The following is a 15745-nucleotide window of genomic DNA, read 5'->3' on the forward strand; positions in this document are numbered from 1 at the left end:
ACAGTGGAAGATTTGTGGTAGTTCTCTGAGCCACATAAATGTTGATATTTAAATTTTACAAAGCTGATGTGAACTATTTTTTTTTTCCCAGAAAGAAAATAAGAAATGAGGTTTTAAGAAAAAACTATAAAACAATAATTTAGAACATCAGGTTGCCATACGCGGAACAGATCGTTTCCATCAGGAGTAAGGCAGGTGGAGGAAAAGTAAAGAAATACATTCTTGTGAGGCAAGGTTAATGAGGCAAGGGGACGTGATTTGCTTTTTAATGAAGGGATCCACCCAGTGAATATCTACAGCAACACGTATAGCAGGATGTCATGAGCTATTTCCATGGCTCCCTAATGAGGCTGCTGTTTTGTGCGGGGAAGACACAGGGGGTGGGAGACTGATAGGGCTGTCCCCCTCGGATCCAGGGTCCAAAGTCCAAGCTCTGGTCTGTACTGGTGCCAAAGGCCATTTTCAATAAATCCAGTTATAAATAGAAACTCGTCTGTTGAAGCCAGGGACTGAAAGGCAGCTGAATGTGATGCTGGCCACATCACACCCCTGGCTGTCACTAGTTACAGAAAATGGTATGCTTCAGTCATGCTTGTTTGGAGAGCCACACAGGCAGACCTTTGACTCATTTCGATACAGGCTGTGGAGGGTTTAGTGACCTGGATTTGCATTATCAGGGACAAGCGATGTTACAGATACAGCCCTGTGATAGTTAATCACAAGGTTCTCAAGCTAATATAAGAAAACCTAAGCCCAGGTGGCTAGGCTACTTCCATCGCTTAAGCTAAAGTAAATGTATAAACCTAGGTCTTGAAAAGTAATCTAGATTGCTATTGTTTTATAATAAGTTTTGTCCATATTATTATTTCAGTCATCTGAGGACCACAAGCAGCAATTCCTTGTCTTGGGAGCTGACAGACTTGTGGTGGGTGTACGTTGGATCAATCAGCCAGGCAAAAACCAAGTCCGACTGGTACCGAAACCGAAAAGAAAACAAAGGCCACCCTCTCCACAAAAAAACAGAACTACAGAGATATCTTTGCTTGGGAAGGAGGGCTAGGGTTGTCAGGAAGCCACGGCACATCTCACCTAGCCTACAACAAACTGTACTGCCACAGCGTCACATCCCTTCTGTCGCCGTGCATCATCCCTTACCCCAAATATAAATAACCCTCCATGAAAGCAAGGAAATAGAAAACAAGTGGGGAAACGGTGCTGTAATAAAAATAAATTGCATCTGAGGTAGATGCACTTCATCAGTAGATTTCTACATCAGATTTTTAAACATCTTCAGTGAAGAAACACATTAGTTTGTAAGGAAAAAATACTTCTTTCTGATGAAATGGAGACATGCTGATTGACGATGAAGTTTTTCAGCTTATTAAAATACCTCGAGGCTTTAACTGAATCTTTGCCTCTGCTACCAAAAATACTCACAATATATTTGAGGGTTTTGCATTTCTGTACCACAGAGAGAAGACCTCCTTGAACCATCTAATTTTGGAATAGCATGAATTCTCAGGACCGATGCAGGGAGCATGCCAAGTAATAAATAGTTCACTGCTTAGTGAAGAGGAAGAATTTGGGGACGCCAGCATGGCAGCAGAGACTTTATAGAATACAGCAGGAGTTTTAACCTTTTAACTTGACTGGAGTTGGCAATTTCTGAGAGCCCGTGAGAGGTACCCAAGAAAAACAAAAAGCTTTTGTCAGTAGGATCAAATTCAGTGCAGAGAATCCTTACTTATTCAAAATTCATTAGAAGTCTGTAAATATAAAATAGTTGAAAGCTGTTGGTATAATAAACCAGTAATAAATGTGACCAAATCAGGTAAAGCAGAAGAAATAAAAAAGTCATTAATGTAACCTCTAGAAGAAATAGTGCCATTTAAGACAAGTAAAATCAAAGCATAACATCATAAAGATTACAACAGTAGTAGGGATGGTCAACACATATTTATTTTTGTTCTAAAAGTTGCTGATTATTTCTGCTACAAAATATGCAAAACCTCACTTGTCCTGAATGATGAATGCAAAAATGGTGCACAAGATATTGCTCTGGTCTGCGCTAATTGACCTTTTGTACTCAGCATCCCACTACCTTAGATTTCCACAATCATTCTAAACATAAACTTCTGTATTTTGGACAAGTCTTTAGGGTCTATATACACATTTTTAAATCGGTTCATTCAGCAAAATTGCTATGAAAACCTACAAGAACAATACAACAGACCCCCAGATTGACCAGTTTAAGGCTGAAGAAGACCTGTAAGGTATGTCATTAATTCAGCAAGTTTAGAGCTTTAGTGAATGAATGTGCTGAACAACACTGAATACATTCATGTGATCATATGTTTGGCGAAGTATATTGTGTTTATAGTGTAAGAATACCCTTTGAAAGGTCTATACCCAAATCCTGTCAGTTGACTGGAGCCGCTCTAACATTTAAAGGCAGGGAAGGCAGTAGATGTGTCACGTGTGGCCTGAAACAGTGTGGCAGAATCTTTTCATGTCTTCTCTGCTTAGGAAGATCCTGATTTCTTTAAAGCACATCCATATATTTTGAAGATACTACAAAAAGTGGGTTATACTGCTTTCTAGGACTCATTCTAATAATTATTATAGAAGATAGAATTTTTGCATTTTAATGACTGTATTAATTTTTCTGATGTTTCTTTATTTGGGTGTATGCTATTGGAGGTGTTTCTGAGCACTACAATAGTTGCTTGATTTTACATTCTTTTTCTGGCAAAAACACAGGCACTTTCATAATTCTCAGTTGACATTTCAGCATATTAATTTGTTTTCATATAGCTCAGGATTTTTCACTCTTCATACCTGAGATGTATAATATTTCCAACAATAATTCAGAATACTGAATGGAAGGATATCAATCTAGAATACATCAGAACAATAACTGTTGGATCTTATAAATTCTCCTGCTCTGCTGGATTTCAGCTTTTCAGAAAAATCTCATATATTGAAGATACCCGAATATTTTGCAGTAACATCTTCTTTTGTCTCCTTATTAGTCACAAGAACATGGATTTCATTCATTTATTGTTTTGTTCAGGTGGCTGCATTCTTCATGCGATTTATTCTGCTGAAGTTTTGAAGGCCTGAAATATGATTAGAATGCAAATTAGAGTGGTAGGTGAACTCCTACAGTTCCTCTGAGATTAAAAATAATGCTTGTCATTATTTTAGGAAAAAAGCAATATTAAATTATGTTATTTTAACATAGTTGTGGACATAGGACTATTGGGCTAGGCCAAGATTCAGTGTCTATTCTCTCATAGAAACAGATGGGTGGTCGAGGATGGCAAAGTCTTCTTAAGGGAAGCACCTCTCTATTGACCTGACGCTGACATTGCGGGAGAGGTGCGGCTGAGATATAAAAGAACTACCGAGTGTCACCCATCTTTTCCGCGAAGTGCAGAGCTTTCTGCTGTGAAGTGTAGAAAGTAATGGCTATTGATGATTAAACTGGGTAACACTTCAGAGGTTTAGCAGGCAGCTGATTCTGTGGTGATCACATAATGATATTAAGTTTTGTAATTTTTGTGATATTCTGTGTAAGAAATCCGTAGTTGTAAAGCCCCACTGTTTCCATAGACAGTGAGCATCCAGGTGCACTACGGTTCATCTTAGTATACCAGCTGTAGACAATTAGTCACATATGTATGTAACAGTTTGCATCCAGGTGAGCCACTATTTTGAACAACAGCTGGTATAATCTCTTCCTTTCTTCAAAAAATAGTGGAGATCTTAAAATATCCAGTTCACTGACAAATCAGGTAGTTGCTCAGTCCAAGTAGGCTAAAGTAGACTTGGGAGAAGGAGCAAGAAAAGACAACCATATTGCATATTAGTAATTCAGTAGAACCAGCAGCCTTGTCTCCATCTCTTCCTCCTCCAGATGGTCCCAATGGAGTAGATATGGAGAGGAGGGAAGCTTGTAGCCCTGGAGCTGTGCACAGTTCCCGAGTTGCTCAGGTGATGCTCCTGTGCTCAAGCTACAGCACACAACCAACAGATTAAAGACTTTCGCATGCATATCCCAAGAAAGTTGGTCAGCAGTGATGAAAGAATCTATGGAGACAACTTTATGTGGCAAAACAGAATGCTGGTTCTCTTCTTTATCGGTCTTAGGTCATGTGAGAAAAAGTGTTGCCCCTCTACAAGTGAGATGTGGGAAGAGGCAATACAGTCGCTTAATATCAAGAAAAGACCAAAGCAGATGTGATGACTTACTTCTCCTTCCAGGAATAAATTCTGCCACGAGTTGTTGGGTAAATTATAAGAAAGATCCGGCAGCAAAAGCTTGATTGCAGGAGGCATAGCAACCCACTGGATATCATCAGGAACTTGCTTTAGGCACTGCGTAAGTGATTAAAGTTGATGCATATGAACAGGCAACCTGCCAAGGATTTTGGTCAAGTTGGAGTCAATGCTACATCAACCCAAAAGCTTTTTATTCAGATATAAGTAATACTGGATATAGTAAGGATTAAGCCTCCAAAGGAGAAATGCTAAAATTAAATTCAGCACAGAAAATGCTTATATGAATCACAGGAGAAGGACTGAAAGGATGAAAACACTTAAGTAAAAAAACAAGCAGTAACTTTGTAAATAAAATGACATTTTGTTCATGCAAAAGGAGGAAAGCCAGCCTGAATAAAGATAAATTGAAGGGACAGATATTAGCTGATAAAATTCAAGATGAAAACTAAGAGCAGAGGGATAATGAAGAGGAAACAGTCATACGCCTAAAAGTGGGCTACAAGACTGTTCAGAAGAAAACCTACGTCCAACCTTGACTGTATTCACATAATTCTACTGAATATCTTATGGTGAACAGTAGTATTTTTGCAAGATCTCAGGCCATCAGCAGGAGGAGGCCCAAAAAGGACAGGTGAGTCTCCTGGACTAGTAGGGAGCGTAAGGATTCAGAGTGACATTTTGGAGGAGCTCAATAATGTGTTTGTCACTCTTTTTGCCATAGTGAGTTGGGGAGTTATCTGAACATACATTTTGAGGCAATAATCATGAGACAATGAAAATAAAGTCCAGCAATAAATTAATAATTTACATAGCATCAAGTTATGCTGCTTTTTGTTATACTGTATGGCAAAGAATATTTGAAACACAATTTGGAATTGATAGATGTTTACCTAATATTCATGTGTATTTCTTCAGAAACGTTTGCCGTATCTTAGAAGCAGCATATCTGCAATGTGATGCAGGGGTTGCTATGGTGAGTTCACATCTCTTATTTAATGCTGTACCTGAGTAAATACACATTGTAACAATCTCTGTTAGAGGTGCTATTAGTAAAGTTATGTCAGCATTTCTATCAAAAATACTTGTTTTCCTGTTGCAACTTGGCCAAAAGACAAAGAAAACTATTCCTAGACCAAATCCACAGAAGTCTTTGTGCTCTTCTAGTGTATTTTTTTCACAGCTTCAATCACTTTCTGAAGTCTTCTGTCATCAAAAATCAAATAAAAAATCAGTGGATTTGTTTCTATTCTTTAGTAGATGGTGATTTCGACGACAGTTATGAGACTTTTCATCTAGAAAAATCTTTAGAAAAATTTGGGGGTTAGTTTTCATTTCACTGTTCCAGTCAGTGCCAGTGGGCATTCAGTCAGGCATTAATTGCGTTACTTGTTTTACAGCCCTTCTGTACTGCCAGACTGGCATAAAGACACTTTTGTGTACAGGAGAACCAGGTCCTTAGTTCTTGTATTTAATGACTCCATTTAACTAAATGGCATCAGAAATTTAACTTGTAGACTCCAGTGCATTCTTTTTGAGCAATTATTTGAGTCACTTTCCAGGATAACACATAAGAAAGGAGTGCATTGCTGGAAGTAATCGAATTCGTTTATCTTTTTGGCACCTATTTATTTTTCTAATCATTTACTTTGAAAAAGAGTAAGTAACTTTCTAAGACTATTTTTCTCTATGAGCTCCCCTGTGTATGTCAGGATAACTCTTGCATTATGCATTTGTATAAATTTGTAGGTTGACCTGATTAAATATTTTCATTTCGTGAGGGGTTTTTTTTTAACTAAAATAACTTTTGTAGGAAATGTCTGTATTTGGCAAAATCCCTTATAACAGCTAATAATATTTTTGAAATAAAAATGCTACAAAAGTATTTCTAAATACATATATTTTTACTCAAAATTGTGGGTTTTAAGGACCTGGGTGGAGAAGTCAAAATTTATAGTAAAAAAATAAACAACTTTTTTCAACTTGTCCATAAGGTCTGATTATTATACTGGGACTTGCATATGTGCTTGCATGTTGACCTTGTGAAGACTATACTTTTAAGTGGAACAGCTTCTTCTGTGCTTCATGTCAGCCAGTAAGAGTGGATACTCATTACTGAATTGGCTGAACAGTGCGGCTGAACAAACACATCTTTCCCGTAAGTCAGGAAGAATACGGTTGGATGGAGAAATTCAAACAGATCATAAATGTACATCATTAGCTGGTAATGAGAAGGGAAGGCTATTTTTTGAGAATTTACTCCCATAGTCAGAAGAAGAGAGATGCGATGTGTTTCAGATGTTGCCCTGACATAAACTGTAGAAGCTGGGTTTTTACACATTTACACTTCATGTTAAAAGGAGTCATAGAGATCCTTGAAATAATTTTGATGGTGTTTTGGCAGGGGGCGGGGGTGTGACTCCAATTTTTAAGTGCTACAGTATTTGGATGTTACTGCCTAACTTGTTGCTCTGCAGCACCATATGATAGAATAGGCCTCAAGCTCCACAAAATCAAGTATTCTAGCACTAGAAGATGAGAAATAGATCGTGCACTTTCAACCTTCTGCTGTAAGGCCTTCCTTCCAAATACAAGCCAGTATCTGGCATTGCAGTATTAGGGTCAAAAGCTGCAACACCAAAAATTTTAAAAAATGCTGTTCAGTAATATAAACAAAGGAATAATAAAACATAATGAATTCTACATGTCTTGTGGCACATACCTATGAGTAGAATATGACTAAAGCACCAGCCTATCCACTTTTCAAAAGAATTATCACCATGAAGCACTAGTAATTCATCTTTTTTTTCCCATTAAGATCCTATATTCATATTTTCCATACCATCATTGTATGGTATTCATCAATGTGCAAAGAAATCCTTCTAAGACAAGGAGTCAGTGTATTCTTTCTTTCTCTTTCTATCTCTTTCCTTCACTTGTGCATAAAAAACTGGAGCAAGGAGGACTGGAAGGAGAGGGCTAAGTTCTGCATTTAAGGGTCTTCATTGGAAAACAGTTTTCAGACCCCAAGGGTGAATACCCATGTAATATCAGCAGGGTAAAGCATGGCAGGTCTGTCAGTCTCATTCATGATAAGACACAAATGAGTTTTTCAAATAAGTGGATCCCAGAAAGTAACATCTGAGCTACCTCGAAAAGAGCAGCAGAAAATACTGTGATACACCAGGGCAATATGCTAAGAGCAACCTCCCACCATCCCTTAGGGCGTCAGTGTCTACACGTTGAAATAGTTGACACTTCTCTGGTTTCCTTATGGACAGCACAAACCAGAATGCATTCAAAGTATAACCTTGAGATGACAAATGTATAGATCAAAAGACCTACAAGAGATGGAAAAAATCTTGGTCCATGCTTAAAATGTTGTACCAGTGTGATACCATTTACTCTATGTACCACTTTTGTGAGGCAAAGTGGATTGTTTTGAAGCTATACGTTTTCATTGCTTTAGTTTTGTGATAAATCTAGCAATTCTTAGTGAAACTCACTGGTGGCTAAGACTTCTTGTTGTTACCTACTTTATTCTTATGATAGAAAATTTATCAGGTAAATCTGGAAATACAATCTTGTATGTTACATCTTTACCAAAAGTCTTATGGACCACCAGTGAGCCACAGATTCCAGATCTTGAAAGTTATGCAACAGACACCCTTGGTACATAATTTGACATGATTTTAGTCTGTGGCTGTAACCTATTAGCACCAGAAAGCAAAAATTCAGAACCACAGTATGATAATTTTCATCACTACAAAAACCCGATAGTATTATCCAAGTGTGTAAAGTTCAGAGAAGGGGAAGATTCATCATCTTGTCAATATTTTGAATCTCACTTTCAAATCATAGAAGGCACAGCCTTGTGTAAAATGTCAGATGCTAGATCATATCATAGCTAAAGAGTTCAGAGTATAAAGGAAGTAATAAAACATTAAAGAATTATGTTATTAAGAAGTTACATTCTCACCAACAAGGAGGGGCTGGTGGGGAATGTGAAGCTCAAAGGCAGCCTTGGCTGCAGTCACCATGAAATGCAGAGTTCAAGAGCCTTAGGGCAGCGAGGAGGGCACACAGCAAGCTCGCTACCCTGGACTTCAGGAGAGCAGAATTTGGCCTCTTTGGGGATCTGCTTGGTAGAGTACCATGGGATACAGCCCTGGAGGGAAGAGGGGCCCAAGAAAGCTGGTTCATATTCAAGGGTCACCTCCTCCAAGCTCAGGAGCAATGCATGCCAACAAAGAAGTCAGGCAAAAACGCCAGGAGACCTCTGTGGATGAACAAGGAGCTCCTGGACAAACTCAAACACAAAAAAGGAAGCCTACAGAGGGTGAAGCAAGGACAGGTAGCCTGGGAGGAATACAGAGCAGACAGAAATCAGATTAGGAAAGCCAAAGCCCTGATAGAATTAAATCTGGCCAGGGATGTCAAGGGCAACAAGAAAAGCTTCTATAGTTACATTGGTGATAAAAGGAAGACCAGGGAAAATATGGGCCCTCTCCAGAAGGAAACGGGAGACCTTGTTACCCAGGATATGGAGAAGGCTGAGGTACTTAACAACTTTTTTGCCTCAGTCTTCACTGGCAAGTGCTCCAGCCACACTGCCCAACTTGCAGAAGGCAAAGGCAGGGACTGGGAGAATGAAGAACCACCCACTGTAGGAGAAGATCAGGTTCAAGACCATCTAAAGAAGCTGAAGGTGCAGAAGTCCATAGGACCTGATGAAATGCATTCACAGATCCTGAGGGAACTGGCAGATGAAGTGGCTAAGCCACTATCCATCATATTTGAGAAGTTGTGGCAGTCCGGTGAAGTTCCCACTGACTGGAAAAGGGGAAACATAACCCCCATTTCTAAAAAGGGAAAAAAGGAAGACCTGGGGAACTACAGGCCAGTCAATCTCACCTCTGTATCTGGCAAGATCATGGAGCGGACCATCCTGGAAACTATGCTAAGGCACTTGGAAAATAAGGAGGTGATTGGTGACAGCCAACATGTCTTCACTAAGGGCAAGTCATGCCTGACAAATTTGGTGGCCTTTCACGATGGGGTTACAGCATTGGTGGATAAGGGAAGAGCAACGGTCACCTACCTGGACTTGTGCACAACACCCTTGTCTCTAAATTGGAGAGACATGGATTTGACAGATGGACCATTCGGTGGATAAGGAATTGGCTGGATGGTCGTACTCAAAGAGTTGTGGTCAATGGCTTGATGTCCAAGTGGAGACCAAGGACGAGTGACATTTCGCAGGGATCGGTATTGGGACCTGTGCTGTTTAACAACTTTGTTGGCCACGTGGACAGTGGGATTGAGTGCACCCTCAGCTGTGTGGTGTGGTTGACACGCTGGAGGGAAGAGATGCCATCCAGAGGGACCGTGACAGGCTTGGGAGGTGGGCCTGTGCAAACCTCAAGAAGTTAAACAAAGCCTAGTCCTGCACATGGGTTGGGGCAATCCCAAGCACAAATACAGGCTGGGTGGAGAATGGATTGAAAGCAGCCCGGAGGAGAAGGACTTGGGGCTGCTGGTTGATGAGAAGCATCAAAAGAAGTATGACCAACAGGTCGAGGGAGGTGATTCTCCCCCTCTACTCTGCTCTGGTGAGACCCCAGTACTGCATCCAGATCTGGGGCCCCCAACATAAGAAGGACATCGACCTGTTGGAGCGAGTCCAGAAGAGGGCCACAAAGATGATCAGAGGGCTGGAGCACCTCTCCTATGAGGACAGGCTGAGACAGTTGGGGTTGTTCAGCCTGGAGAAGAGAAGGCTCCGGGGAGACCTTACAGCAGCCTTCTAGTACCTAAAGGGGGCCTACAGGAAAGATGGAGAGGGACTTTTTAAAAGGGCATGTAGTAAAAGGACAAGGGGTAACACTTTAAACTGAAAGAGGATAGATTTAGATTAGATGTAAGGAAGAAGTTCTTCACTGTGAGGGTGCTGAGGTACTGGAAGAGGTTGCCCAGAGAGGCTGTGTCTGCCCCATCCCTGGAAGTGTTCAAGGCCAGGTTGGATGGGGCTTTGAGCAACCTGGTCTAGCAGAAGGTGTCCCTGCCCATGGCAGGGGGTTTCGAACCAGATGATCTTTAAGGTCCCTTCCAACCCAAACCACCCGATGATTCTGTGATTCTATGAAATACATTAAGAATGTTTAAGAATACTACACTAAGGCCAAAAGTCCAATTAGAAGGTGAGCACTCATGCAGCATTTTAGGCAATCAAAACATTCTACAAGCACTAACTGATTTTCATAAAATCATTGTGAAATAGGGAGGAAATTATCACATTTTTCCTCTCATCAGAACTGAATATTAGGACTTGAAAAATGTCTCATATGTCACTACCACCGATGAGTTTTGCAAGTAGTAGTAGTCAAGATTACCATCTGGTCTTGATGATTCATTTATGATTTGGATTTCATAACCACCATGGACAGTTTCTCTATACACTATTAAAAATTGTAGAGTTAGCCCATTTTGCTTAAAGGTAAAGTTTGCTTCAAAGTAAAAAGAAAATTTCATAACATTGCAACAAAAAGTATAACAAGTTCCTGTTTTTCTAGAAATTCATGACCTTAATTACAGAACACTTTTAATTCCTAATATTTCTCCTCTTTTCTTTAATTTATCCAGCAATTAGATCTGAAAATTTAAAAGTCATATTTCAGAAATTATTGTTAAAGACATTGCAGAGAAAGAGAAAAGACAAAGCAAGTTAACAAGAATCAGAAAATTCCACTATGAACCAAAGACTGAAATTTAAGGAACGAACCTTTGCTCCCCAAGCCCTCCACAAGTGTTATTAGGAAGCATGGTTTTACCCTCCTGCTTTTAAACCAGATTAGTGGGTAATATTCTGATTATTGAAACTGAGAGGAACAAAATTGCTGGATGCTGCAGGAATATGATTTTTTTAGTATTTTTCCTTTTTACAGTGAAAAAATTAGGGGATGATAAGATTCCTCAGACAGATCTTCCTTTGCCAGTAATAAGAGTTTAGCTTGAATAAGTGTCTCAGGATACAGTCCATGTTTCTACTTTATGGTTTATTGCCTACAGACACCAATGCAAGTGAAGACACAAAATGAACAAAAGAGTAAGTAAGTAAGTGGCTGATGGACATTTTGAGTTTTGTTTGAAATAGGTGTCACAGAACTCTCACACATCTTAAAAGTGTGACTCATCTTGTACTTTTTTGTTTCTATTTTACTATGGAAAACACCATTTCTGCTCTGAGAAAGTTTGGTTTTGTGGCACTTAGCATACTGCTAAATTAGCTCAGATCTTCCTCCATCCGAGAGTGAAGTTGGTCACATGCATAAATGCTGCCCACAGGAGTAGAAGGGACATTGGATCAAGTCCTTTCTGACCATTTACCTCGTTGGCCAATGGTGGTGGAGAAGACACGTGACACCACCTCAGCCATGGTCCATTGATGACCTGCCTTTTGTCACTCCTGATTCCATGGGGTTTTTGGCACTAAAATGGTTGCAGAAACAGCTCAACGAGAGAAGGAGCACTTTGAGAAATTTCTTCAGCTAATTAAAGTTAGGTGTTGACAGGCTGAAGGGATTCCCATCCAGACATTGGCAGAAGAAAGGCTAAAAGAGAGCCCAGAAAGGAAGTGTAACGTGTGACTGGCTCAGGAGACGCAAACTTTCCCCTCTAGGTCAAAGCATCGAACTTAGCCCGGAACAAGGGTGATTGAAAAATCTCTGTTATCACTGTTGCTCTTCAGGATGCTGTGTGAAATTTAGTGATAGCTAGTCCAGCTGCACACATCATAAAACTCTTGTTATCATTCTCAGTTGTTTACTGTTTAACATAAATCAGAACCAGATCTAAAACAAGTCATACATCTTGAATTGGACTGATATTCTCTATACAGTAATTCTTGTTTCCCTCTTGCCAAAGTGGTGAAGCTAGAGTAGCCAGATCTTTAATATCAAACCAAATATGGACAAGAAGGAGCTCTATACACAACACTTCTAGAAATAGAAGTATATTCATTTTCAAATAGAAATGTCACTGTGTCAGAGCAGTACACACAGACATTGCATCTGTACAGGAATATGGAAGTTTCCTACACTCACATTTAAATAGGACTATAGAAAGTAAATTTCTCACTTACCACATAGCACTACTTGCAATAACAACACAAATTTTATCTTCTGAGTCTCCTTGTTTTGCTGGAATGGAGGTGGGGAGAAATCCAGCTCAGTTCATCAACATGTTTAAATAGTGCCTTTGAGAAAGGATTCAGAAGCAAATATGTACTGTTGCACTGGGCAGCTGCTCTTGCGGATTTCCAGTTAAACAAACATCTATTGCAAGGTATGTCTCGTAATGAGGTTGTTTTCTCTAGACTTTTTCTAGGGTCATGGTCATCACCTGGGAATTGTGGTTTTCAGATTTACAAAATTACTAATCGATATTTGTGCAAAATTACACAATAGTATAATAAACAATAGTGGTGTATGAATGTGCAGCACATAAAAGTAAAACATTAATTTCCTGTGAGAACTGTTGATTTCCAGATTTTACTTCAAACTGTACTTAGCAGAGTCAAGTAGAGTAAGTATGTGACAAAACTGGTAACATGTTAAATAATTTTTAACATTTGAGAAGAGAAAAAAAAAAGACATGGAAACTAATGGTGACAAAATATAAATACGAATACACCTCTGTTTTAGCAATGCTTGTATATGTAATTCCTGATGACTTTCAACAGGCAAGAGCAAAGTAAAGAAGCATGAGCCTTTGCAGGAATGGTGACTGCTCATTGCAGTGTGCTCACAGTCTTCTCTGGCATGTTCTTTCAGTCTGCTGAGCCAGGAAAAAGCTTTTCCTAATAGGATTTGATTAAAAGAAATACTAATTGCCTATTGGAAGTCAAGAGCCACTTTTTCTTTAATACTTAAAAAATCTAACAGATTTTTCGCATTATGCACCATTTTAACCGGCATGGTAAATACATTTGTTTTCAGCTTCAGAAAGACAAAACTCTCCAACTTGGACTTCTTTTCTAAGTGCTTTTACAACTGTACAGAGTTACAACAGGGTCTCAGCTACTGCCAAGACTGTACTCACTTCTGAGTTAGGTGCTCAAACTGCAGTGAAGTGTCTGGCTTCATTTGTCTCTGATTTTTAGCAGCTGTGTTTGAATTGAGAGCTTGATTGACAATTATCTCACCTTGACAGAAGCTTGATTACTTGGGCTATGAAAAGATTCTTTATGCTATTTTGTAATAAACAGTTACTTTTTTATCCTAGTTTTTGACATTGACTCTTACTTGTTCCTGAACAGCCACAGCTACAATTTTTAAAATTAAGCCAAAAACATTAGGTGGTTGCGGCTGGCATGACGCTTCAGTGTCTAGTAATGTTACTTCTTGGATTTGCCTATGTCGATGAAGTTTTTGCATGGATAAAATTCAAAATCAATTTTTCTCCAAGAGTTCTACTGAGCAAGGATTGTGATAAACTCTGTTAATTTAGGATTAAAGAGAGAATGAAAAGGCAGAAATAAAGGCCCTTTGATAGCAGTGGGGGATGAGTAATGGAAAATGTTCTTGCTGCGGACTAATCAGAGTGTAATTGCTAAAGGAACCAATCTTTCATTAATTGGAAAGGCAGTAAACTCAATCAGTCACAGTGCCAAAATATTGCAGTTCAGTTGAAGAATTTTATTGAACTAATTGATTTAATTGTTTTAAGTAATGCTGTTTTAAGAGTCTATTAAGAAACATTATTCTCAATATAATTTTCTGAAACAAAAACTTTTTATGAGGCAAGTGATTTTCATTTCAAAAAAAGATGAGACAACAGTTTTGATTTAAAAGAGCAACTTGACTAGGTTATGTTTCGTTAGAAATTATCAGTACTTGATTTTGGATGTCATCATGGATAACGTGAAGCACTTTGTAAGTGAAGGGTACTTTAGCTATGCTTAGACTAGCTTAAACATTTCTGATGGTATTTTCTCGGAGTCAGAAAATTGGTTTCATCTTATCTGCCTAATCTGGATATAATGGGAAGTCTGCCTCCGCTTTTGCACACCCACCCTCCATTCCTCTTTAGCCCTGAGGGAACGCTGTACAAGTGCTGCAGGTTACTCACTAGCTCCACAATCAGTTTAAACTGGAATAAGCAGTCCTGGCTTACCTTCCAGTCCTCTGCCTGATTATTGCCATTTGCATCTCTCTCCCTTCTGCCAGATGTTTGTGCAGCCACATGGTGAGTGGGAACAGGGCAATGCTCTGGGTTAAAACTAGCCTCTTTTTTTTTTTTTTTCCTCCCATATGTATTTATGGCTATTTGCAGTCACTGGGGAAGCAAGGAGAGTGAAAACAGTGATTGGGTCAGTGGGAAGTTGGCACTGCCTCTTTCAGCATCAGCATTTGCTTATGTTGACTTAAGGGAGTTGTGGGACTATAGTGTTAGCATCGCTCCTCCGGGGTTCAAACTCAGCCGGGGTCTGTGGAGCAAGAAGCAGGAGCCCAGATACGTCGGTCACTGGTTCCCTTCCTTTCCCAACAGTATTTGGGCTGATTGAAAGACCTGTCTCATTGGCACCAGTACTGACACAATATCTCTGACATTCAAAAGCGGAGGGAGAGTGCTGTATGTAACCCTATATGAACCGCAAGCACAGCGTCCTGGCCACGTCTGTGTAATCTTTCTGGGTCTGTGACAGTGACAATAAATATTGACATCGCTGCAAAGCCAAGCAAACTGTTTGGGAGGCTTTCATGCCACAATGAACCTTTAATATGTTTCTAGCAACATCCCATTGGTTATCGAATCACAGACAAACCTGACGGTGCAAGATTTGTAGGGGAAGGTAATGTAATTCATTAGATCCAACGGTAGAATTCAGGAGGGAACATTCACATTTCCAGACACCAGGTCCAAAAGGTAGAGCTCATTAGTCTTTCAGATACGGTCCACAATCAAGGAGACATCAACGCTGACTGAGTTCCCATAAGGTGACTTTCTTTGATCGCTATTTGTGTTCAGAAAGTTGCTTGGCAGACTTCTTGCCATCAAGCTGTGGAGTCAGTGTGGCTCAGGGGTCCAAAAGGCTCGGTGAAGCGCCTGGAAAGCCTTTTGGCCAAGGTTCTGCTCTAATTCATTGCAGCTGCAACATGAAAATAGGGTTGTCATTAGCGTTGCTTTATCACTGTTATTTTTAACTATTACATATGTCTCATGTGGCTTCTCCTCTTGATCAAATGCCGTTATACTAACAACCATACAGGCAGGCAGTACATGACCATTTCTAACTAACATTTTTTAGGAAAGAATAGAGCTTAAAACTCAGGAAATCTCACGAATTAGGACTGGAATTCATGAAGGCATCTTCCCCACGGAGTTCCTCTCAGGATTAGCTGTGGTGCTGAGACGTGGAGGACAATCTGCTGGGTCAGATACTGGCTACCATCACATGAGGCTG

General features: G+C 39.7%; 1 long non-coding RNA gene across 3 annotated transcripts; it reads right to left on the minus strand.

Moving 5' to 3' along the window:
* Nucleotides 1-1937: 1937 nt before the first annotated feature.
* Nucleotides 1938-14577, minus strand: LOC128143331 (uncharacterized). 3 transcript variants are annotated; one of them, XR_008235726.1, is made up of 4 exons: nt 14455-14577; nt 12422-12535; nt 11668-11891; nt 1938-3119 (listed from the first exon to the last, which is right to left on the minus strand). It is a non-coding gene; the product is annotated as an uncharacterized LOC128143331 (long non-coding RNA). The 3 variants fall into 3 exon arrangements; XR_008235725.1 differs by lacking the exon at nt 11668-11891; XR_008235727.1 differs by lacking the exon at nt 11668-11891 and having other exon boundaries at nt 12422-12681.
* Between the last annotated feature and the right edge of the window lie 1168 nt (nt 14578-15745).

The sequence above is a fragment of the Harpia harpyja genome, chromosome 6 (assembly GCF_026419915.1).
Source record: "Harpia harpyja isolate bHarHar1 chromosome 6, bHarHar1 primary haplotype, whole genome shotgun sequence".
In the NCBI taxonomy this organism is placed as follows: domain Eukaryota; kingdom Metazoa; phylum Chordata; class Aves; order Accipitriformes; family Accipitridae; genus Harpia; species Harpia harpyja.